A 25,401-nucleotide genomic window follows, 5' to 3' on the forward strand; every position below is an offset into this window, starting at 1 on the left:
AGCTATGAAATCTCGGTTACGGGATGGATTTTCAGTTTAGGAGATTTTGGCTTATCCTTTTTTTTCCCCCTGTCACCCCCGGCTAATATCGCCTTACGCTTTAATAAGATGCTTCAAAGGTGGAGAGGATATTTGGGAAATTAGGTCTTTTGAGGAAAGTTTGCACTAAATCTCCCAATTTCTGACAGGCCACACTAATTTCCAGAGAGCTCATCCATATGGACTCCACCCTACTAGAGTTCAGTTATTTGCTTGAATTGCGGATACATGGTTGACACTTTTACGTGATCCGTGTTGTCGTATTCCTCACTGGAGTGCTTTCAAACGTCAGGCTCTGATCTTTAATTCATATGCCAAAACAGCTTTTAGCATTGCTGCCATCAAACAGAATGAGTCTGTTTCAGTAAATTTAGCTCTTGGTTTAGAAGCATGTAATGAGATCATGTTTTATGCGCTTGATCTAAAAAATTGAACCATTTTTAATTTTGGGGCCGGGTCATTTCCCGCAGAATTTTCTTTGGTCCAAAGCTTGAAAGATTGGTTCAGTATAATTTAAACCCTTATATGTAGCATGCCATCAGTTACCACCCAAAAAATAAATTCCCTCGTTCCATTGCGTTAACAATAATGAAGTGGACATCAATGAGACAAGGCATTACACTGAGGGTTTTTCTTTGTTAAAGTGCTTGTATTTAATTTGCTTGTTTTTGCAAATAATTTGATTTTGTGGTAATTGATGCTGTCAAGTCAAGACTAGTGGATAATTTATTATCAATTTAAAACTAAATGCCGAATTTAGAAAATTTAATTTTTGGAAAAAATCACTTGGTTGCTTCAGGCAGGCAATAACATAAACTAATAATAAATAAATAAAAATAAGAAGGAGCAGAAGGCCAATGAGTTGCTAGTTCAATGGAATTTCTCCCAATACTCCTGATAACCAATCCGAACCTAGTCACCTGCATAATTCTGTGGACGAAAATGGTCTGTCCTAAATTATAAAATACATGGTTTTGTGTATTTTATGTGCATACAAAATGAAATGTTCCAAAACAAGAGTTTTTCATGATGCAGACTGATCCTTTCATCCATGAAATTCTGAGAAAAAAATGTCCAAATGACGTGATGTTATCTTAAATTTGCAAGACAAACTCATAACTACAAGAAATAAAGCTAGAATTGTGTGCTATAAATTTGCAATTTTGGGAAAAATGTCCAAATTATAAGATGGTAACTCTAAATTGTGAGATAAACTCATAATTGCAAAAAAAAAGTCAGAATTGTGAGATATAGACTCAGAATTGTGAGACTCAGAATTGCGAGATATAGACTCAGAATTGTGAGACATAGTGTCTAAAATTACAAGACACGAACTGAGAATTGTGAGACATAGTGTCAAAATTACAAGATATAAACTCAGAATCTGATACTGCTTGGCTGAGTGAGCCGGCGTGAATACTGAATGCCTGTTTCTACTTCTGCCCTCTATCTACAGTGGTACATGATCAGCATAGTCCCACATCTACAAACCGTTGGAGGAATAGTGAGATCCGTTCTATGTCAACGGCCCGCTGGTTTCCATACGGTGGACATGGCATGGCACGTCAACACCAATGATGTAAGTGTTTGTGCTGCTAGGCAGCTTTCCCAATCTTTCCTGTGCTTTAACATTCTCATTCTTTTTCATACACAGCCCCAGGAAGCACACGATCATCTCAGCATTGCCAAAATCACTTTTTTTTTCAACTTTGAAAAACATTGCACCTGTTGGGTCCAAATGATATGCAATTAGATAAGCACTTGTCTCTGTAGATCAAAAGGATATAGATTAGCCACAGTACATCTTTTTCCCTTAGGCGAACCTTTATAGTAATTGCGTATAAACTAGCTAAAACAAATTCAGAACAAGATGACCAGAAGATAGCAGTAAACAGCTCCAGAGGGCTTTTTCAGAAAACTCTCAAGCCGTAGAACTGATAAAAAGCTCCACTTTTGGTATCTTTCTTCTTGTTTTTTTTTTCTTTTCTTTCTTTATCTTGATGATCTCCTCTTCCTATCTCCCTTCCTGCAGAGTTATGATAAATGTTTTCCTGGGCTCTTCAGAGACTGCGGATGCTAACCGGGTGTTCTGTGGGCAGCTCGGAGCTGTCTACGTCTTCAGTGAGGCGCTGAACCCTGCACAGATCTTTGCCATTCATCAGCTCGGGCTGGGTATAAGGTATAAACCCTGAGATCACTTTTGAGAGAGTCTGAATGGTCATTGGTTGTACAGGTTGGGTGCTGTGCAGCTGTGGGATATTCCTCCACCTTTGCTGCTCGATTGTTGAAGTACAGAGTTAGCATTTTGTGTTTGACTGAACACTCAGTGCTGAGAACATTCAGGTGGATTAGTTCTGAAACATAAAAACTCTCTTCCTAAACTCTACCTCACTGTTTGCCATCTACACAGACACTTACTCTCTACGGTAGTGTGCATATTAAAATTAAACCTCTTAAGGGATTTGAATACACCACTTGAATGTGGCGTCTCAGATGAAGACGATGATTTAGTGTTGTTATTGTTAACTGCAACTAAAACTATTCAAATTGGTTTTGTTACCTGAAGTAAAGCTGAAATGAAATAAAACATGAATATTAGATGAAAAACTTGCTAGAAATGTTGCCTTGGCAATTAACTGAAATAAAATAAGTTGAAGTTGAAGCACCAAAATTACTAAAATTAAAACTTAAAAAAAAAAAAATGTTTTAAGCTAAATAGAAATATAAAAAAGGTCATAATAAAACTGACAGAAGCACATGACAAAATTACTTAAACTAAAAAATATATAAAAAATAATAGCTAATTAAAGATATTAATAAATACTATTATAGTAAATGTAATAATACAAAAATAAAACTGGGATGATTCAGTAGAGTTTGGCATTTGCCCATATTGCTAAACTAATGATGTAATATGCTGCAAAAATTCATATGAAAAAAAAAATAAAAAAAAATGATGGAGCTGTTATATACTGTTAACTGTCAGTATTGAATGCAGTATGAGGGTTAATATAAATGTTGTGCTTTGAATTTGTTCCCCTTCCTGGATGTTTTGTTTGACGCAGTGCATTCTGGGAATGCTTTATCTGCAAAGGATACATGCAATGCTATTTTCAGTGTGATTTCCATGCCTAGAAAAGTACTGGAAATCTGTCAAATTTTCAAAGGCCATGGAAACTTCATGAAAGTTTTTCTAGTTATGCTCATATTTTTATTTCTTTGAATAGAAATTACTCTTTGTGATTGTAATCTGTTGCCAAACCTTTAGAAAAGCTGTCAGGAGTATGAACTAGAGAGTGAATGTGTTTTAGCTTCCAGATGGACTGATAAAAACCGGTACACGCTGACTGTTGTGTTGTGTTTCAGCTCTCTGTGAGTAGTTGAGTAAATGGAGATTGGGCGGTCCGTATCTAAGGCTGAGACAACCCTTCCTGAAACATGGGCTATGCTGAAGTACTTTCTCATTACACCGGCTCTACATTTCCCTGACAGATCTGTTAATAATGCCTGATGTTCTTCCCTCTTCTCTCTTTCTCGTTCATTAACCAGACTCTCACCTCTCAGACAGGCCCGTCTCTCGGATCTGTACGCATGTGGGGCTGATTGCTGCTTCTGCTTCATGGGCTAAAGTGTTTATGGCAAAGCAGCACTTAAAAAATCCCTTCTCAGTACAAAAACTGGAAGAGGAGAGGATAGATGGGTGATGTTAATCGCTGTCTTGTCTTTCTGGTTGACCAATTAATGGCTGTTTCAGAGAGGAGCGTTGAGGGGAAATCCAAGCCGTCAAGTTTGATTTTTCTCCCTTAACTAAAAAAAAAAATCAGCCGCAGAATTTTTCTCTCCAGCCAAGCGCGAGACTCCCTTATTAAAGTTAAAGCTCTCAGGAAGCATGCGGACAGGGCAGCTTTTGTGTACTTGAGTCAGATGATGTTGTGGTACATTACAGCTAAATAGACAGATGATTAACCCCAACTCTCAGTGCTGATCTCTGTATTGTCTTTGCATCAGGCAAAGCACAGCTTGTTTAGGCTGCTGCTCTATAAGACTGGATGATATATCTAACATTCACAATGTATTTATCATGATTTTGCCGTTGATTTAAAATTAGGCAACATGATATATATCATAGTGGGTTTTTATTTGGTAAAGTTTGTGTATGAAAACTGTATTTTATTTCTGTTTAAATTTTTCTAGATATTTTTAAATATTTATAATTTAGACATGCAGCCTTTTAGGATAGTCAGGTTGTTAACAAGATTGTGATTATGAGCCAAACAAGCTCTCTGTTTCTCTCTCTTTTGGCACAAAGAGTTAACCTCATCTGGATTATTGAGGGATTTTTAATTATTAATCCATGTACCCACATGACTAAAAGTTCCTCTGCGTCTGATTGCAGCTCACTCCAGCTATAAAAGAAAAATAGAAGAAGAAAGAGTGGATTATTCATGGGCTGTGTGTGTTTGTCTGATGAGTCAGTGATGCTCTGATGAGACCTAATGTATGCAATGAATGTTTTACATTATTGATATAAAACTTGATGTGGATTTTTAATGTAATCATCATTTACAGGTCTTGTTAAGCCACTGCTTTATTTTTTACTAGTCACTAGTACAAGCTAACCTTGCATCAGCCGTTCCTCCTGCTGTCACCATATTGAAAACATGCAAATGCACCGAAGCTGCATTTATTTGATTAAAATATAGTAAAACATTATTGTTGTGAAATATTATTAGAATTTAATATAATATTTATAATTGTTTTCTATTTTAAAATGTAATTTTTTGTTGTGATGCAAAGCTGATTTTTTAGCATCATTAAACCAGTTTTCAGAAATCGTTCTAATATGCTGCTTTGGAGCTTATAAATGTCTTTACTGTCACTTTGGATCAATTTAATGCATCCTTGTTTAATTAAATTATTAACGTCCTGAAAATAAATTAAAAGTATGCAGAATGTAGTTTGCAGATGGTAGGAATTATTGCTTGGTCACACTTGAAATAAAGATCAAGTGTAGTGCAGCACATTGCATTCTGGGATTTAGTGTAGAGTATTCTGAGTTTATTGCATTTATACAGTATTGCACATTTCTGCAAATGTAGCAGGGCATTTAGCATTCATGCATACATAAAATGTACAGGTGCAAACATAGTACACATACTGAATGCAGACATAGTACACATATTGCATAATACAAAACTAGTATAAATAGAACGATAGCATGCCATGCAGAGTCATATGGAGCCAATTTTTACATGCATGTGTGTCTGTAACACATTTGTGTCCTTATCTGTCTGTTTGTCTGTGTAAGTCTGGGTGTCAGTGTATGTTGCTGCTGTGGTCCCTGTACCAGAGGAAGTCCAGATGTCTGGTCAGCATGTGACAGCCAACAAGCTGCTCTCTGGCTGTGCGTTGCCGTGGTAATTAGCATGTGAGGTATGGGGCACTTGGCGTTGTCAAAAAGAGAGCCGTCTGGACCGGTGACTTTGTGTGTGTGTGTTTATAAGTTATATAGATCACCAGAGTGCATGAAAGCTCTGCTTAATTCCAGTGCTGTTAGTCTCTGTCACTGCTGCTGGTGCAGCTGTCCTCTCATGGGATTGCGAGGAGCAAAAGAGAGAGAGACAGCAAGGGAAAAAGTGTGCTAGCTTCACAGCATGGGCTATGAGCCATAGGCTGTGTCGAAGCAGTGACCCGTTTCCCAGACAGCTGCTTGAGTTTGCCGGTGCTCCTGTGCCCTCTGTGACAGAGAAGATGAATGCCACATGAATGTGCCGGAACACTGGGCCAGATTACATATTGTGCTCATGCCGACTGACTGCATGACCATGTTAATGGTCTCTATCTCCTTTTGCATAGTGTTTGTGATTCTCAGGTTGGTCAATAATAGAGACGAATTATGTTGGTGGATTTGATGGTCATAAAACAACTAGCTAGTCATATAGTCAGTTGAGTGCTATATATTTTTATACTGTTTGTTTATTGTGTACATAGTTTTTGTACTTTAGATACTGATTGATTTTTTTTTTATATTTAAATTTTATTTTTTAGTTTTGATGCTTTAATTAGTGTGGTAACAGTATGCTGTGCTTTAGATGGCATTTATTGGATTTTATTATAGATTAAGATTGATTATTGATTAATATTTTCCCCATTTACAATGCCTTGGTTTCAACTTCAGCAAAGCAAGTTGTATTTGAGAAAAACATAAGTATATTTTCATGAAAACATTTATTTAATTGTTTGTTTGTAAAGTTTTATTACAAATTTTGTTGGCTATTTGACAAATTGCTTTTGGTCCTCTTTTGTAAGCTACTTTGGATAAAAAAAAATGCTGCAAAATGCATAAATGTAAATAGATATTGTTATTATTATTTGTATAGTTTATTTTAGTTTTATTATAATTTGTATTATAGTTTTATTATTTGTAAAGTTATTATATTTATTTACATTTTATATTTCATTACTTAATTTAGGTATATTTTAGTTATCATTATTGTTGTTTTACATTTGTATATATTTTTAGTTTTGATGCTTTATTTAGTGTGCTGATTGCATGCTGTGCTTTAGCTGTTAGATAAACCCTCTTGTGCTGTTCTTAAGAATGTTCATAAATTATAGAAGGATAGGATATGTTCCTGTTTCGTGAGCTAGTTAAACTTAAGCTAATTGTGTTTGTGTGTGTATTTTGGTCTGGAGTGCGGGGGTGAGGCAGGGTGCGTGAACAGAGTCTGGTAGATCAGTTTTGATGCTGCGTTCAGTGCCAGTCAGTGTGTTGCTAAGTGGACACATTGGCAGCAGGCCTGAGAAAACTGCAGTGAATCACAGTGCCAGTGCAACGGTTTATTTGCATCTTACCATTTTTAAAAACTGCTAAGTGTGTGTGACTATGTTTATGCTGCTCTCATTTCTAATGCGTCTGTCCTTTCTGCTCAGAAGTGCTGCTGTAGACTCATGGGGCAATTATGTATTTTGTATTTACTAGTGTTTTATTTTATTGTAACACTGTTGAATAGCATACAATAAGACTAGATACATCTATAATGGGGTAAATGGGGTCAGTTTCGATGTTATATATCTTTAAATTGGCCATCTCATTCCCATGACCCTACATAAGTAAAACATAGGATTGGATGGATGTTTTGTATTGCATCCTACATTTTTTCCTAAATTGCACATTGATGTTTACATTCTAAATAACCCATTTATTTGTCTAAAACACAAATGCAGGTCACTGTGTAAAATACTGAGTAGAATTCTTTCTGAGCATTCCATATTGTATACAAAATCTGTATATATATATATATCTGTATACAAAAAGCAAATCAAATGGTAAGTTTAAAGTCCTGTCATGCATGGTCAGGAAATTCTGCATGATCTTACGCAAGTCCCTCATTCACTCCCTCAGTTGAGTAGATCAGTAGTGGCACAAAGTGCTTTACATGAGAGAGTTTTTGCAGATACATGCACATTTACACACACATACACGCTCATACTAATGTTTAACACCATTAGTGAAATGGCATATTTCTGCAGCCAGAGCTTCATTAACATAATGTACGCCTGTGTGTCTGGCTGCTCTGCGCCTCAGTAATTAACGCTTTGTTATTATTATTATTATTATTATTATTATTATTATTATTATTATTATCAGTCCTCTGTGATGTGGCCCAGTCCCTGGTGCTTTCCACGAGTCTGCTGCCAAGAGAGACTGAAAATGTGAGAGAACTTCATTTGAAGGATTTGTTCTCTTCATTTATGTGTTTCTATGTCTTTACAGAGCACGTTTAAGTTCAAGTCGGAAAGCGACATCCACCTAGCTGAACACCATAAGCAGGTTCTGTATGATGGGAAGTTGGCCAGCAGCATTGCCTTCACCTACAACGCTAAAGCCACCGACGCACAGCTGTGCCTGGAGTCCTCGCCCAGAGAAAACCCCTCCATATTTGTGCACTCGCCACATGCCCTGATGCTGCAGGTCGCTTTTTACTCTCACACACACCATATCATGTTTATCTCTGCTGTTTATGATTCTTGAGTACTGGGGAAAAAACAGGCTACAAAACTGAAAAAAATATTTATGTAGAGAGGAAATGTTTTGGATTAATTAGTTAAACATGTTCATACAAATTTCAATTTAGTTTACTATAAGTTTTTTGGGGGGGCGGGTTTCTTTCTTTGTTTTTGTTAAATGTGAAAAGTGTGTTTTAATATAGAAAGAATCATATTCTATTTAATCCCACATTTGCAGTTTTTTTTTTTTCATTACCTACTTATCTAAAAATCTAAAAATCCCAAGTAATATCTTTATAGTAATAGTGATGACGTTGATGTATCATGGTTGTAAAAGAAAATATAAGCACATATTGTGGGACTGAAGGCACAACATGCAGCTTATTATCATCATGCAACTGATAATAATTGTATACTGTATATATGATGCATTATGACCTTCTATGAAAGTCTTCTAAAGCAAGTGTGCATTTTTGCTTGTGTATGCAGGATGTGAAGGCCATCGTCACCCACTCCATCCACAGCGCCATCCACTCTATTGGAGGAATCCAAGTTCTCTTCCCGCTCTTCTCACAGCTGGACTACAGGCAACCCAATGACAGCCCTGTGGAGACGACCGTCTGGTGAGTATTGACCATACAGACTGCAGATCCACTGAACTTAATGTAGGGTTTAGTAGATCTTCAATTTGAGCTTATCATATTCCATTTATATCTGTAAGAGGATATTCTACCTTTTTTTCTACACTACATATTTCTATCCAAGGTTAATCTACAGAGACTACTACCATTCAGAAGTTTTTTTGTTTTTAAAAGAAATTTTAGATTTTCTTCAGCAGTGAATACATTAAATTTGTCAAAAGTAACAGTAAAGCTATTTATAATGTTACAAAAGATTTCAATTTGAATGCTGTTCTTTTTGAACTTTCTATTCATTAAAGAATCCTGCAAAAGAAATACATCACAGTTTCCACAAAAATATTTAGCAGCACAACTGTTTTCAACATTGATATGAATAATAAATGTTTCCTGAACACCAAATCAGCATATTAGAATGATTTCTGAAGGATCATGTGACACTGAAGACTTAAGTAATGCTGCTGAAAATTCAGCTTTGCTATCACAGGAAAGAAAAGAAAGTTTAAAATATATAAAAATAGAAAATGGTTATTTTAAATTTAAATAATATTTAAATTTATTTATTTTTAATGTTTTTTTTTTTTATTGTTTTAACCTCGGTGAGCATAAGAGATTTCTTTCGAAAACATAAAAAAACTGCTCATTGAGCTTGCAGGCATGGCGAGTAGATTAGCGATCAGCAGTGAGCTGGCAGGCATAATCAGTAGAGCAGAAATCTGTGGGATATCGATCAGTGGTAATGTTCCCCGCTGGGATTTACTGTCTGTGGGGAGATGGGTGAGGTCACCGGCCCATCCGTCAGCTTATGGCAGTTTAGAAATTGAAAGAGACACTGAGGATTTCATCTGCAATCGCACTGTCTCAACTATGTCATTTAAGAAACTAAGATACAATTTGTGTTTGCTAGAATGACGATATTGCTTCTAGGAAGGGAAACCATCATTGTATGTGTGTGTGTGTGTGTGTGTGTACATTTTTCCTCTAATACTGCTCATTGGGATATATTATCTTGCCCTTGAGGTGTCCTTAAACATTTGGCTACTATAAGAAATGTGCATTCTTAAAAATAAAGGTTCTTTATTGGCATTGATGGTTCCGTGAAGAACCTTTAACATCCATGGAACCTTGATAAACAATTCTTGAGATTTTAAAATGTTCTTTACTCTGAGAAAAAATGGTTCTTTGAAGAAATGATTACTGAAAGGTTCAGTGGGGAAGCAAAAATGGTTATTTTATGAAAACCCTCATTTGGAACCTTTATTTTGGTTTATTAAACCCTTACACATTGTATCCTGATCCCATTCTCTCACAAATGCTACACAAATGTTTTTTTTTTGTTTTTTTTTTGTGCTTGCAGTGCCACTCTCCTCGCTTTTCTAGTGGAGTTGTTGAAGAGTTCAGTAGCCATGCAAGAGCAGATGTTGGGTGGAAAAGGCTTCCTGGTTATTGGCTATTTACTGGAGAAGGTAAGAGAGTCATCCAGTATTTTTTTTTTTATTAATAAAAGTCAGTTAATCATAAATTAGAAGTTGTATTTGGCCAAAATTGTGTCAGATTCACATGAGCAGAGGTTGCAGACGATGACTATTTATCATTTTAATCAATAATATCTTAATTGAAATAGTTGAGATAAGCAGACCCATGGTTTAGTGGGTAACACACATGCTCTAGACACACTGAGCTGCAGCACTTGTTCAGGAGATGTAGGATTGAATCCAGCTCGCATAGTGGCCCTATCCGAAAACCAAAATTTTTTGTCCCCTATCTAGCGTTTCTGTTAATAGAAAGTGTCAAATGTCTCGCTCTATGCTGTGTCTCTCACTTTCTCTGTCTGACACTTGTCTCTCTCTCTCTCTCTTTTTATTAGTCTTCTCGGGTGCACATCACTAGGGCAGTTTTGGAGCAGTTTCTGTCATTTGCCAAGTATCTAGATGGGTTGACTCACGGAGCTCCTTTACTGAAGCAGCTGTGTGATCACGTTTTGTTTAATGCTGCCATCTGGATCCATACACCAGCTAAGGTGAGCTCGTCCCACACACGCTAGAGGTAAAAGAAAACCTAAAAAACAGTATTTCAAGATATTGTATTTTAGTATTTTACACTAGCTTTCAAAAGTCTCTTATGCTCACCAAGGAAAGTTACAGGAAATTTGCACACTGTATTGATCTTTCAAATTAATATAATTGTATTTTGTCCATTTATTTCAGTAAGATAAACTGCAATATATGTAATATATAGTGCCCCATGGAACCACCACCAAAGGACCTTTTATAAGAGGTTAAGTGTTAATGAAATTCTAACCCAAGCAGTCAGCTTACATTATGCATTATGCACTTGTGTACATGATTGCACAAAGCATATGCTTCTAGATATTTTTATCCGTCACATTTATGAGGTGTGAAATGTGTAGGGATGCATCGATACGAAAATTTTGGCCGATACGATAACCGATAATTCCTTAAATACGAAAGCCGATAATCGATATGTTGGCCGATAAATCTAAATCCACATTTTTACATAATTTTTGAGAGCCTGATTACCAAAAAAGTCTCAGCATTAAACACTTCAACCTAAATCAAACATAAACCTTACAAATAAATAAAATAATGCTTAAATAATGGAAACAAGTGACTGGACAACATTACTTGCATGTAAAAAAAATAAATAAATAACTAAAATCGTTCCATGGACAGTGGCGTAGCGGATCGGGGGGCCTGAGGATAAGACGATGGAGTGTGTTGAAAGAGGACAATCATGTAAGGACTATAGCCAGAGATATTGTCAAAATCATTAAATATTGTCATTATTAAGAGTATTTGGCATTTCCAATTAATGTAGGCCTGTTATTTTCTGGCTATTATTATTACTCGCAGCCTGTGAGGAAAATAAAAAATTAGGCTATTAGCTTAGGCTACTCCTCACTGAAATTGTTTAAAAAAAAATTATTTTAAAACAGGTCTATTATAGCCTACAATGAATTATAGGCCTATAGCCTAAATAAAATTGTTACACTTCAGTAACACTTTATCAATGAAGCAAAGGAGCAGCTTTATTTTATGCACCAATTTCCAAAAACAACCCGTTGAACACGAAATACGTTTCTTCTCATTGTTTTCACTATGTTTGGGCCACAAGAGAAACATGAAAGAAATAAATTAAAACAGTTAGATATACCACATATTTGGAGATTCGTTGTGGATGCGCTCTTCTCTTAACAAAGTGCTAAAACACGGGCGAACAAAGATTCTGTTACATTATTTTACAGTAGCTAATAATCTCATTATAATATGACAGACTTGCCCTGCACATTTTGCAGTTAACTGTATTTTCCTTTTCGAAGTGTTTCCAATGATATTTCAAGCAATTAAAAACCATCATGGTGAACAGTGCGCATCTGAAGTGTCTCTGCAGGAAATAATGTATTATTTATCAGCTCTAAGATATTGGGCAAATTCTCTTATCGGTTTGATAATGATAACAGAAAAATTAATATTTATCAGCCGATATCGATATGGTGGCCGATATATCATGCATCCCTAGAAGTGTGTGCATAAGCTTTGCATTCAAAGGCACTTGATCCACAAATCTGGGGGGGAAAAAGTGCCATTCCTCTGCAAAAGCAGAGAGGCTCAATTATTAGATAATGACCTCGGAAACATGACCGCAGGAAGAAATGATCGTCGGCTTTTGTTCCCTAACCCGTCCACGCAGAGGAGTGAATATCCTGCAGTGACTACAGCCCTTTATGATAGAGAGAATGAAGAAACATCCAGAGGGAATGAAAAATAGAGAGATGAAGTGAAGGCTTGAGTGCAGGAAGCAGATATGTGAAATATTACAGCTATGGAGAAAAAAAAAGTCAAGCTATAGATCAGCTTTTTCAGTCTGAGGCAGATTTCACACTTTTCAGTGTTCTACCTTGATGTGAAAAAAAGGAATTTGTTAAAAAATAAAACACTCATAACACCTTAGCAGACACATGGTGGTGAACTTTGCTCAGGCACTGCTTACATTTTCAAAAGAAAATGTAAAAAGCCTAGTGGATTCATCTTGTCATTGTGAGGTCCTGGTTTTCTTGCTTTATCTTTGAACTGCTTGCGTATAAAGCTGTAATTTAGTTAGGGGGGAAATGTCCCCATGATATTGACCTGAATTAGCAGGCTGGATCAAACATGAGATTAAACACACTGATAAAAGTTGGTTTCCACAGCAGCCTCATTAAGCCTGAGCCTAATTAGCATGTCCATGTTGATCAGTGTAAGAAACGGCTGTGTGTACATGTGGGATACACATGTCTGTGTGTGTGTGTGAGGGTCAGCTTCAGGAGAACAGCTTTTTACACAAAAACACAGGAACATTTTCTTCACAGGAACAAATTTGTAAAAGCGAAAAATCTAATACTGTGCTTTTCATATTTATTTACTGACTCGTGAAAGGACTGTCAGTTGCTTCAGCCAAAGGAACAGTAGTGTAATATACAGTATTGTTCAGAAGTTTGAGGTTAGAGAATTTTTTAAGCTACAGTAATTATTTTTATTTGGCAAGGATGTGTTTATTTGATCAAAAGTGACAGTAAAGACATTCATAATGTTACAAACATTTTCGATTTCAGCCTATTAGAATGATTTCTGAAGGATCGTGGATATATATATATATATATATATATATATATATAAATATATTCATATTTTTAATTTAAAAATTTATATTAATTATTTTAAAAATTATATTGTAATATTGAAGATAAATTTTTCATTAAAATGTTGTTTTATTACACAAATTATTTTATTAAGCATTTAATTAAAAATCATCCTTCTGCTGGAAAATATATTCCATGACAAATAAACTAACTGTACTATAGATCATGTCGTAATTACCGTAATTTCGAGATACCAAGTTTTATGAGTTATAATTACAACTTGTAAACTTGGAATTTTCTAAGCGCTATGATGTGTACCATGTGACCACTGTACCACCTGCCCGCCTCAGATTCATTTAGCTGCTATGTTTAGGTGTTGATAGTGTTGCCAAAGAAATGCATATTTAAGAGTCCAAGGATGTGAACAGCTCCAATTAGAATGCCACATGTTGTCATCTCGAAATTATCGTAATGATGACATGGCATGAACGCAGCTTACTCTATGTATTTAAGCATGGCGTTGACTCTGTATTGGCCAATCAGAATCTTGTTATAACCCTTTCAGCCCATTTTAAATCATGTAATCCACTGTGTGTGTTTTCCATTTCTCAGGTTCAGCTTTCCCTCTACACGTACCTGTCGGCAGAATTCATTGGCACCGCCACCATCTACAGCACCATCCGTAGAGTGGGCACCGTCCTGCAGCTCATGCACACCCTCAAGTACTACTACTGGGCCAGCAACCCCCTGGAAAGTAGCGGTATCACCCCTAAAGGCCTGGGTGAGTCCTCAAACATGTCTATTTGTAGAATTTACCACCTCACAGGACTCTTTTACACTTTACGTCATAGCATACAAGATAGTTACACATTGTCGACATGATCGGGTAGCGAAATTAGCCTAAATGAAATCCCTAGATAGTGAGATCTCATGATCATGTAGTTTTTGAACAAAACAAAATACCACAGAGGAAATAAACATGTTCTGGGAGCAGCTGAGCAGTTCAGAAGTCCTCACACACGCTAACCGGTATGTTGTGGCAGGGTGGAGAGTGTGTCTACAAAAAGACAGCCAGCAATATTAAGCATGAATGAAGTTTGAAACACTGCCCACTCCTTTTTCCCCATCTGTCTCGGTCTATTTTAGTATCCTGGGCACCTTTGTTCTCTTGTTGCTCATCTTCATTCTAAATCCGGGTTTCCTCTCAAGTTTACTTTCTCTCTGCCTTGCTCTTCAGTGTTTTCCACTTTCCCATTTACTCATTCTCTTACTTCTTTTCTCATTCTCTTGTCTGTTGTAGTTTTTTTTCTCTTTCCTTCTCACTGTTTTCCCAAATGCCACATGCAAAATCTGTCAGATCTTCCATCTAATGCTTTAAAGTCTGAAATGAATGATTTGTAGCGTCCAACAACTATAACAGCCTGATGATGTGTTTTACTGATCTGACACGCTTATAAACGTTAGCCCCTAAACAGCTGATCACTATGATCTGCTTGTTCAACTCAAATGTATTTGTTTAGTTTACAAGTGACATTTAAGTAAACAATGAATGTATTTAAAAAGCAGCATATCTGATGGCAGACATAATGCTGATATGATATTTGATGATGGTAAATAAGAATATTAAATGGTATTGTATATAAAAGCTTCTTACATTAAAATTCTGGCCAATACAAATAAGCTGATTATTATTCTTGTGTTCTGGCTGATAGTGAATAAAAGGTAGATATTATAATTTTTTCAGTGTCACATGATCCTTCAGAAATCATTCTAATATGCTGATATGGTGCTCAAGAAATATTTCAAATTATTCTAATTATTAACTGTTGAAATGTAGGTGGAAACTGTGATACATTTTTTTTTCAGGAATTTTTCTGAAATAGACATTTTTAAACTTAAAATTTCTAATTGTAACAATTTGAAAGTCTTTCCCGTCACTTTTGATTCATATTAATAAAATGTTAATGAATTCATTAAAAACTATATATATATATATATATATATATATATATAATATATATATATATATATAATATAATATGGGATGCACTGATATTACAGTTCTGGCCAATGCAGGTCAATATACAAAATTCTAGACTGTTTTGTAAATTAAACGTAATCAACTTAAAAATAATTTTGTAAATGCTACAAATGAATGTATGCATCATTATAAATTAAAGAAATGAATATTCATTTTGAGAATTACCAAGGATTGCAATGTGTTTAAAGATTAATTTTAAGTGAGCATAAGACGAGAGCAAAGGTAATTTGTATTTCTTTTTGATCTGCTGGGTGGGTAAAAGCTGTGCATGTACTTCAGTTTTTAGATGTTGTCCATTATATTATATTATATAGTAGATGTACTGGCCCATTTAGACAAGCCTGTAGTTGCATTAGGTTCTTCCCTTCTCTGTGTACTTCAGATAAACACTGAGACTTGTGGCTGATTATCTCTGTTAGATGCAGTTCCCGTCACCATGGCAACCCTGTTGCCCTTCCCATGATGTTGCATGGGTCTGTCGCATTGTAGAGTGAGTGTGTTTGTTTCTGTGCAGCGTAGCATTAATTTAGACTTGTTTTAATTTATGTTTAGTCTTAATTGGATTTTAAAACTCAAATGATTTAAATCTTTAAATTGACAAACTTTTGGCCAACAAATACAGTGATAATCTAATTCTAATAGCATTTCACTAAGCATTCATTTGCATATCTGTAAGCACATTTTCACACAGAACAGTCAATGACAAATATTTTGTTATATTCTTAAGTATGCAGCAGATCTGTTATGTTAACAGGCTCTGATTGATTGTCCCAACTGGCCGTGCTTTGACCTTTGGGATGCTGTAAAGTGGTCATCCTATTAAATATTATGGGACACACATATACCGACCCCTTCCTCCAGATCTCAAGCAGAGCGCACAGTCTACAGCCGATCATCAGTTCTCTCACTGCGCCAAATCATTGCAGCTGGGAAAGGTCAAGGGATGTACCTGGCTACAAATAGACCTTGACCACGTTCACAGCGTACGAATGTGTGTAACTACACACAGAGTGCTGAACTGCAGTGCAAGGACAACAGCGCCACACACCTGATGCAGGGATGAACATGGCTTGAAATCGGGAGGACGCTGACCTGCTTCATTACATCACACACATGCACTGAGTTTCTGCTACACTTTGGCTTTCCATACAGAGAGTGATGTCAATTTTTCATGGCAGCTTTGTAACGTCTGGGCGCTGCACGTTCAATAAAAGATGAGGAGTGCTCGTGTGTCTCTTTGAGAAAGATAGTGAGAGATTGTAAAAGAGAGAGAGAAATAGGGTGGTTGTGTAGTTTGGAAATGGGATTGGCGGTGTGTTTAGGGATTTTGTATTCCCTAAGCTGCGTCTTAAGTGCTACTTTTGTTTTTCTTGTGTTTTGTGTGTCGCTGTACTGAATTCTGTTCGAACCCATTGCAAGAAACCTGCAGCTTTGAGCTGCAGCTTTTCCCTTGTCCCTGAAAATGTTTTAATTTGTTCATTAATAGATGAGTCATATGATTTTCAGCTGTTGGTTTTGTGAAATATTCAAAAAGAGTGATATATTTTATAAAGTCGGCCCCATAAATGTTTTTCCAACAAGCTTAAACCGAGAATTAGGAATCAAAATGGCATAAGGTATTGTTAATTTTTCGGTTCATTGATGATGATAAATAGCGTATATTAAGAGTCTCACATATAATAAACACCATACGCAGGTGTTTATTAAGAGTTTAGATCTGTGCAACCAATGTAATCGCTGTACGTCACTGTGTTTTCTTACAGATGGTCCACGGCCCTCTCAGAAGGAGATTATATCCCTGCGGGCATTCAAGCTCCTTTTCCTCAAACAGCTCATTCTCAAGGTGAGACCGTACAAAATCATTATATTTTGTTTTATAAATATTTTTCATATTTTTATATATAAATATGTAAGTGTATGTGTATATACAGGAAAAAGAAATATCCCTGATGAATATTTTGTAGTTAGACTTTATAATAAAACTATCTTTGACACATGTGGTAACATATTCCATGTCATTTCTGCTCTGCCTTGTCCTGTGCATCAGCTCTTTGTTCTTCAAAACTGATTTTATTTGACATGTCATTGCAATGATTCAGGCCGCCTGGGTAAAATGCATTAGTTCCCAAGCAGTGACTGCGAGAAGACACGTCTGTTTTGTTAAAATAACACAATTTATCCTAATTTTTCCCTCAAATTTGATCCAGTTTGAAAGGCAGTCATGCAGAAATTTGTTTATTTGCCTTTGTTTAAAAACAATACAGATGGCTTGATGAGGCCAACACGGAGAGAATTGCATTATGGATCATCACTCGACACAAAGCAATGTGTGTTACGTGTGTTACACGCTATCGTCCTGTTTTGAGAAGCATGATGTGGTTGCCAAGCAGCACGTTTTTTTGTTTGTTTTTTTTTTTCATTTAGCCGCTGCCTTTTTGTTTTGTTCCTATTATATTCTGCCCCTTCCACATTTTCTCGCTTTTCGTGCAGTTATTAGCTTTGTGAGCGGCTTGTAATAGTGGCCCCAATCCATCAAGAAAGCCCTTCACTTCACCAAACAAAGCATTGAGACTCACGCTAACAATGTAATGCAGATACCAGCAACATCAAATGTTTTCCTATTCATTCAGAACCTTGAAAAACCCAACTTATTAAGTATCAATTAAGTGTCAATTATATAAGTATCAAAGTATTTTCTCAAAAGTCAAATCATAGATGATTTTACAGCCGATGTCCATAGCATGTAAGAAATACATTGCAAGACCTTTGATAAGGTTCCTTAAAAACCTTTAACTCAAGCATCAACAAAATATATAATTAATATATACTGGAAATTAAAAAAAAATATATATATATATTTTTGTCTGCTTGGTTTCATGCCATTTTAGTTAAATGGACTGAAAAAAAAGAAATGACACACTGACCACATTTAAAGAAAATTTTTATCAAAAGTTAAAAAATAAACTTGTGTAAAAATTAGATCTACAAAAATTAGACAAATTATAATGTGGGCCTGCATATATGTAATTTTTGTGTGCTTTCCTTTTTCTTTTAGGACCGAGGAGTAAAGGAAGATGAGTTGCAGAGCATATTAAACTACCTTCTAACCATGCATGAGGTAAAACGAAGCAAAGGTCTTGTGGTCTAATTTTCTTTAGCCTTTATTAAACAAACCTTGTTACATGATCTGTAAGAAAAACAAGCTGCCTTTATCTTTCTGGAAGCCTGAAATGTTCACCTTAGGTGTCCGAAGAAGTGCAGATGTATTTGAGTCCATCAGGAAGGTGCTAATATTATCCTGAAAGCTGCATTAATGCTTCGATTGAGTCCCATGAAATTGCAGTAATGCACCATCTCTGCAGCCGTTTGATTAAAAACACCAAATGAATCCTGAAAACTGCTAGTTAAGTGCAGCGTTATATAACACCCAGACATTTTAAGGGTATCTGGTGGATCGTTACAGTCTACTGTTGTTTGGTTCACTGTCTGTTTGTTCATTTTTCTCTCCGGCAGGATGAAAACATCCATGATGTGCTACAGCTCTTGGTCGCGCTCATGTCTGAGCACCCCGCCTCCATGATCCCTGCCTTCGACCAGAGGAATGGAATACGGTGAGGCCTCGGGGACAAACGGCTCTTGCATAGTCCGGTTACGTAACTTAAATAGATTTGGGCTGTCACAGCTGCATCAATCACATTCTCTCTCGCCTCACAACCCATTGCAAGGGACTTAAGTGCTTGTTTGAACTGCCCTCCCTATGAATTCACACCCTCTGGGTATCTTTATGACATTTTATTACTAAGGCTGTCAATCGATTCAAATATGTAATCACGATTGTTCTCATAATTTTTACATAGTTTTTCATAGTTTTAGTCCATTCAAAAAAACAACAACTAATTAACCCATGGTTTACTCCTTTCATTCACATCTATATTTTTCAAACTGCACAGCATGTTAAAACACAGGATGCAAATCTGCATTAATTCAATAATGAAACCACATTTCCCACAATTTATGTATCTCCGTTATTTACTTTTCAGAGTCATCTACAAGCTCCTGGCCTCCAAAAGCGAGAGTATACGAGTCCAAGCTCTTAAAGTTCTCGGCTACTTCCTGAAACATCTGGGACACAAGTGAGTATTAATGATCAAAACATTTGTGTAAAGACCTGTATATGAGCATACAAAGTTGTATTTGGTGTGTTAGCACACAAAGAAACCTAGGGATTGGGATTATTCCTACTGTGCGGTTAATAGTCATGTTAAGTTTCTTCATTTCAAGTTCTTGAGCTTAAGTCTCATACATTATAACCTTTATATAGAAATAGTCCCTTCAATTACAACACAGCCGGAGTTTTAGGAGTTCAAAAGTTACCACATGGACAGAAAGGACCCCACTATGTGTACCTGCCCTTTCAGGAGGGGAAGAGAACAAATTTAGAGAATGACTGTTCTGTAGCTGACAGGAAGTGTTAAACGCATGAGCAACTGCTGGAATATTTGTCCTGACAGTTCATGTGTCCAGCAAGGCAGAGACAATATGCTACAAAGAAAACAATTTGGTATAAAAACAATTTTCACACAGAAATTGCTAGTAAGTATCACAATTAATTACTTTGAAATGCTAAGAAACAAATCAAATTAAATGTGAAATCTTGAAGTAGATAGACTTAAATACTGCATAAATATATGAGACTGAAATAATCTTCATTTTATTTACAAACTCAAAATCTTTTTTTTTTTTTTTTTTACAATGTATTAAGGTTATCCATCATAATTCAGACATCCATCACTTTCCTGCTTAAATATAAAATCAGATTATATATATATATATAAAAAAAAAAAACACTTGTTAATCCTTCAAATAGAATATATAAAATAAAATCTGGTTAATGTCCCATTTTGTTTATTTATTTATAACTAATATTTAGGAAATTTTCCTTTATGTTAGACATGCCCACATGTAGAACTGTGTGTCATTAATTTGCGTATTCATTTATCATATGCATCTTCAGCCTTGTCTGAGTGGTGAATTAAATGTGCTGTCATGTCCCCCTCCCCCTAACTGACGTGCTCGGGAACACTGAAAGGCTGTAAGAGGGCCACTGACAGCTGTGTGTTGTGTGTGTGTGTATGTGTGTGTGTGTGTGTGTGTGCCCTTGAGGAGTGCGGTGTCACTTCTAATCGCATCAGTGTGCCAGTTGCATGCACCTCCTCATTGATCTTAATGGTGTGGAAGGCTGTGGGGGGTAAAATTGAACCAGTGAGTGAGTTTATACCTGCCTTTGCATGGTCAATTTCACTGCAAACAACATGACACATGTGCCTCTTATCTCATTTCCCCCTGTGCTCTGTGTGTGTGTGTGTGTGTGTGTGTGTGTGTCTGTGTGCAGGAGGAAGGTGGAGATCATGCACACACACAGCCTCTTCACGCTGCTCGGAGAGCGACTAATGATGCACACCAGCACTGTGACCATCACCACCTACAACACGCTCTACGAGGTAACCACTTGTCTGCAAAACGGTTCTAGGTTAAACACTTTCTATATATAATGCATTATAAAAGGTATTTCTAAAGGTCCTCTCAGTATGTTTTGCTCTCTGTGACATGGCAGCTGTCACAAATGGAGAATCCATTGTAGAAATTCTCTATATTCTATATGTTATTTTGATTTTAATTATAATTTTTTATTTTTAGTAGAAGTGTAAGTTAACAAAGAATATTAATGTCTGTGTAAAACAAGGGGAAAATACACTTCAATGCATTTTAATAAATTTATGGTGCAATTGCAATCACTTATATCTATTAATAAATATTTATTACCACAGTTGTTAAAACAATGAGCCATTCATGCAGTAATTTTACCAAGAGTAAAAGCTTTTTTAGGCATGAAAAGTGTCTGAAGCAGCTTTATGATAAATATTGTTTATTAAAATGATAATATCCAAGTTCTGGGCAATTTAGGAATATGGTGTATTAAAATAGAATATATTAAATAATTTGTTAGCAAAAATATGATTAATTATTATTATTTATGTTCAGATATATTTTTATAACAATATATTCAGTCTTCCTTGAAAGCGTTCTTTCTGAAACCTTATCTTTAATATATTTATAAGAATGATGATAATGTGTATTTGAATAACTGATTCCTGGTCTAATCAAACTGAATTTTGTCTAACGTAGATCTTAACAGAACAGGTTTGCACTCAGGTGGTGCATAAGCCTCACCCAGAACCCGATTCTACAGTCAAGATCCAAAACCCCAGTAAGTCTCTGTTGTTCATTTCTAGTTATTTTATCAGATCAATTTCAACACACATCAGATCAGTGTCTAAGCTCTCATTCCTTTTTCCATTTCTCTCTCTCCTTTTTCGTTTTGATTTTCTAAGTGATTCTGAAGGTTGTGGCTACGCTGCTTAAAAGTTCCTCCCCCAGTGCTGAGCTGATGGAAGTACGACGCCTCTTCCTGTCCGACATGATCAAACTCTTCAGTAATAGCAGAGAGAACAGGCGGTAAGCCGTTTATGCACACTACTAAATCTGTGTTTAGGTTTTTTTGTCTTAAGTAAATTCATGTTCTGTTATACAGTGTACAGTTTTTTCATGTTAAGCATTGAATTTAGCATTGAATATCAATGAGCAAACAATTCATAACTTTTTACTGTTACGTAAAAAGACACTTCCTCTCTTAGATCCTCTGAGAAAACACCAAAGACACATATACAAACAAACCTAGTATTTATAGATAAACATACAAAAAAGAATTTCAAAAGATGAATCACACACCATACAAATCCCCTCTTACATACAAACATGCCCACAGAAACCCAGACATATGCAGACACTACAATATTTTTACACAAGCAAGCTTTATGCAAACATCAGAAGCATTTAGCGTCTCCCTCTCAGTGGGAAAGATGCTCCCTCCTATTAAATCAATTAGTGTCATAATTAATGCATTGAGGAATGAAGATTTGTAGTGGCACTCTCTCTGCATTGTTCCGTTTCATGGGCTCCTGCGGAGGCTAAGCCTGACGGTCACCTGTTGGACTTCAGGTTAGCCTTATTTGCTCATTAATAAGGTTTAGGTACATTGAGAGAGAGAGAGAGTTTGTATGTGTGTATCTGCACACTTCTATCCTAAATAAGCCCATGGCGCACCATGCATCCAGGCCGACTCAGTCATCTGCTGCCATGGTTACAACTGCATACCAAAATCACAATGCATATTTAAGCAGTGGTGAAGTGGGACTGCTTGTTTCTGTATTCCATAACAAGCCCGGCATTCTGAAGTGAGCAGACGTGTCTGGAATCTGAGATGACAAGAGGGAAGGAGTATTTCCAGCAAGTTCCAGCAATCATAAATCGCTCTCTCCTTAGTACTTTGCTTAGCCCGTTTGTCTTTATGTGGTTCTGATGCGTTCAGCTTTTGATTCTTTAAGTTTAGATTTGATTTAGTTCTGATTACATTGAGTGAAGGTTTCCAGGTTTCCATTACTGGAACTAATTAAACATGGGGTAGTAATTGGGTCATGCGACTATAATATAGCTTACGACTGTTTAAAATATTTATCAGAGCATAATTTGCATTATTCCACACACTATTAAAAAAAGGTATACAATATAAAATCATAGCATTAATTTTGAGTATAAAAAAAAAGATATGGATATTGATTTCTAAATGTTTAAAATGTTACATTTAACAGTGTTATTAAAGCAATAGTGTTTTGGAAGATTAACTTCAATTGAGCATTAGATGACTCAAAGGTAATTTAAATGTAAAAATAGAGGAAATGAGTATGCACAATTCAGTAGCTTTCGAAAACCATGTTTTCCATTAGTGTACTATAGCCACTGTTAAAAACAGGTGGCGTAAAAATTTAGTGCCAGAGCTTTTACATCAGTTAACATTCTGCTTGAGTGAAGTATTAGTCCATTCTATCTAAATTTGCATCATGGTGTCATTGTAATGTGTGTAGGTGTCTGCTGCAGTGTTCAGTGTGGCAGGACTGGATGTTCTCTCTGGGCTACATTAATCCAAAGAACCCGGAGGAGCAGAAGATCACCGAAATGGTCTACAACATATTCCGTATCCTGCTTTACCATGCCATCAAGTATGAGTGGGGAGGCTGGCGCGTGTGGGTGGACACACTTTCCATTGCCCACTCCAAGGTTAGAGCAAGCCAATCTCCATGCCCTTTTCTTGATATATTTAGTTTCATAAAATCATATCTAATGGTTTTAATGTATTTCTTATGTCAGTGAAAGATGTACCAGTTATTTTTACTGTCTCCACTCTATGGCCTTGTCTTTTGGTCATACTAACAGTAATTGTATTTGATTTTAGTTCAACACTGATAAGTCTTTTTTTTCCTAATTGGATAAAGTGTTGCAGTGATCCATTTGTATCCATCTAATGGTGGAGATCGAATAAAAATCTGCTTGGAAAGTAGACTAACACGAAGGTAGACTTACAACTACTACTACCCACCTCTTTAGGTGACCTATGAGGCGCACAAAGAGTACCTGGCAAAGATGTACGAGGAGTACCAACGACAAGAGGAAGAGAACATCAAGAAAGGAAAGAAAGGTTCTGTCAGCACAATTTCCGGCCTTTCCGCCCAACCCACCACTGTCAACGGAAACCTGGAGATCCGCGAGATTGATGACACATCTCAGACGCAAACACCAGAGAGCGAGGCAGACTATGGAGAAAACGCAGACTCTCGGAACCTGCTGGCCGAGACCAAAGGTCCAGAGGGCGAAGCCGAACGGACGGCCGCAGGGGTTCGTGTGGAAGTCCATGACTTGCTCGTGGACATCAAAGCTGAGAAGGTGGAGGCTACAGAGGTTAAATTAGACGATCTGGATCTGTCCCCAGAGGTTCTTGGAGGAGGAGGTGGCATGGAGAATGGTCCCTTGGTGGAAGTAGACTCGCTGTTAGACAGCGACTACTGTGCAGCAGTTCACAAGCTCAATGGGAGTCTTGTCCCCAAAGAGGAGGAAAGCGTCGTGGTGGGTTTGACTGAAGACGATGGGAACCTGGGTCCTCTAATCACACTGGCAGATGAAAAGGACAGCGTTCCCAGCAACAATGGCTTCCTGTTCCCCAAGGTGGATGAGAAGCTGCTTCCCTCACTGGCGTCGACGGAGCCACTGGTGCTGCCCAGCCCTGAACAGCCCCATTGTCCAACAACTCCACACACTTCAAGCGCCAGTGACGACCTCAGCCTGCTGGCCCACATGACTTCTTGTGGTTCAGATCTGGTTCAAACCCCAAGTGGCCTAACAGAAGATGATGGGTTTAAGTTGCAGAGCTCCTTGGCGGACATCAGCACAGGAGAAGCCGAGGCCCAGGCTGCAGCCAGGACAGCAGAGTGCTTGGAGCAAGAGGTTGGGGAGGCCAGGGCAGGAAAGAGCGGAGGGGATGCAGCCAGCACCACTTCAGACACGGAGAGATCCGACGATGGAAAGGACAAAGAAATGAAGAAGATTCAGACTACAGCCACCACGCAGGTGCGAATCACTCATTATATCTTTTATTAGATTTTTTTTATTTGTTGTTTTTGCCCACCGATGGTAACTCTTGGAAAGGTTTACTCACCCTCATGTTGTGCCAAACCTGTATGACTTTCTTTATTTCGTGGAATACAAAAAGACATGTTAGGAATAATGTTCATGCTGCTCTTTTCCAATGAGTTTCTAGTGAGTCTGGACACCTTGATTAGCTGGATCAGGTGTGTTTAATTTGGGCTGGAGCTAAACTCCGCTGGAAGGTGGCCCTCTAGGAGCAGGATTGGACATCTTGGAATATACATTGACACAAATGAGATTTGAAATTTGTGACCAAGAAGAATATTTAGAGGATGTAAAAAAAAATGGTAGTAACGAAAGAAGTTGCAGTCTTTAAAATATCTCTTTTTGTATTCCACCAAGGATAGACTGTTATATGGGTAAACTAACCCTTTAAATAAGTTGCGTCTCAATCTGGGTAAAAACCAGAAAAATTAAGTAGACAAATGAATGCCATA

At 36.8% G+C, this 25,401-nt stretch overlaps 1 pseudogene; it reads left to right on the top strand.

The window, feature by feature from the left end:
* LOC109048322 overlaps window positions 1–25,401 on the top strand; it is a 106,500-nt pseudogene that overhangs the window by 57,721 nt on the left and 23,378 nt on the right.

Source organism: Cyprinus carpio, unplaced genomic scaffold, assembly GCF_018340385.1.
Source record: "Cyprinus carpio isolate SPL01 unplaced genomic scaffold, ASM1834038v1 S000006658, whole genome shotgun sequence".
Lineage (NCBI taxonomy): Eukaryota > Metazoa > Chordata > Actinopteri > Cypriniformes > Cyprinidae > Cyprinus > Cyprinus carpio.